The sequence below is a fragment of the Plutella xylostella genome, chromosome Z (assembly GCF_932276165.1).
Source record: "Plutella xylostella chromosome Z, ilPluXylo3.1, whole genome shotgun sequence".
Taxonomy (NCBI): Eukaryota; Metazoa; Arthropoda; class Insecta; order Lepidoptera; family Plutellidae; genus Plutella; species Plutella xylostella.
This window is the reverse complement of record NC_064012.1, coordinates 9,719,552-9,721,684: the sequence shown is the minus strand read 5'-3', so window position 1 is coordinate 9,721,684 and position 2,133 is coordinate 9,719,552.

The window sequence follows — 2,133 nt, the reverse complement described above, 5'->3', positions numbered from 1 at the left end:
CATAACCTCTTAGATACTTAATATACATTAATCATTCAAGCATTAACCTCTTATAGAAATTTAAATCCACATAATCCGTAAGTCTAACCCTTAAGTAGATGAAATTTTTGATAAATACCATTAATAACAATATACTGTGAAAGTTTAATGCATGCAGATCTTTCATAATTTATGTAACTTTGTCAAGAATGTACTTAAGACGTAGATTCATATTATAATAATCTATGAATATTATACATGTATAACACGACAACACTTCAGTAAACTTTTGGAAAGTTTTTAATGCACTTAAAAGCACTGGTTTGAAAAAGGGAAAATTCAAGACCCAAACTACATTTAGGATAAGTACTTATTTTCGTGAAAGTCCCATCTCACCTTTACTATGTGCCAACTTTTTTAAGTAACAAAAAAATGCAGTAGCTTATTATAGTACTTATACCTATACTTGTATAAGCTCTTAGAATAGGATTCGGCTGTTGTAGGATATGTATAAACTTATATTTAAGACAGAATCGGGAAAAAAACATCTTCTAAAAGTAAAGACTATCAAAATGTAAAACAGAAAGTACAGGAGGTTTACTCTATACTGATGAAAAACTAACGAATAGGAGCAGTGATCGCGCTGCAGCTTTCCTAAACTACGTTTTTAGTTATGTCGAGTGACCCTCCAGGTTCCAGTATATTTAGCATCCAGTCGAAACCGATTCGTGACCGCAACTCACGGGTTATGAGCAGTATGCATTTCAGTTTGTACAACGAAGTCTCCAACATTCAAAGAGGGGTAGCTTCAATCCCACATTAATCAACACTGGAATCCCTCTACTATTTTGATGCTAAACTAAAATTCTGGTCGATTTTTAAACACGTCTGTGATAAGGAAAATTTTTAAACGACTTTTTCATAATTGTATTTAATAACTTAGGTATGCATACCATCATGTAGTTTACTATGTGTAATCTTAATCACTATAATCATGATCAATATATTATTACTATACAGCAACGAAAGAGGAGAGAAGTTATATCTAACTTGGTAATGGCAAATGTACCGTAGTTAGTAATATTGTCTATTGATGTCAACCCCACTTTTCCGATAGAATGTTATATGAAACTGAAAGTTAAAGAAAGATTTTGGTGCCTAGTACTTTCGCAGGGCCCTGCGGGGGCGGGCCCTAGGTCAGTGACAGTTACTCAGTGTATCTCCGAGTATCTACTAGTGATGTGCAAAGGACACTTATAAAAACTTAAATCGCTTCGAAAGATACTCGGAGTGAGTGCGTAAAGTTATGTGCTTGATTCGGGAAGTGAATTATAAGTGATATTGTTGTAACATAAAGAATGTCTTGAAAATCTCTTATTTTTAGACTCGGAGTATATCTGCATTAGACAATTTTTTTGTCAATACTATTTAAGTATAACTAGGATGTGTAAATGTTAACACTAATAGACTTGTAAATGTTCGCGCTTCTCTCCAACGCTCCTCATTTGCTAATCACAAAACTTGTAAGTAACATAATATGCACATTTGCACACTGCACTAACATTCAACCTGAACGCTGTATATAAAGTTCAGGTTATTACTTGAATATTTAATTCAGTGTAGGTACCCACCTTTTTACCCTAACATTTTAATTTCTTTTAGAAAGGCATACCTACTACTATGTAACAAAGTCACCTAAATACCAAGGTTTGTATTCCCTTTAAGCTACGGACATGTATCTACTGTGTACCTAGCAATTAATTATAATCTCCCAAGTGTAGATGGACACGTGTATACCTAGCTCAAAATTACTACCTGCTCGACTTATAGAAATTCATTTCGAAAATTTAAGTTCATTTGACACTATTTATTACTCAGTGTCCGAAAGATTTTTGTCATTAAAACTTTGGAATTGTGCAATACATACCTCTTTTTTAATTTTCGATCAAATTGCAAATAGATGATAAGATTTACATTTTCTTGATGTTATTAGAAGTTTAAATTCTTAGTTGCCTATGTTTTCATCACGTAGTTACCGACTTATATGGTACTTTATGTATATTAAGTATTTTTGCACTCCAGTTAAACTTACATTTTGTTCATTATTGTTATACTTACCAATAGGGAATATGCAAGCGATTCAAACAAAGGTCA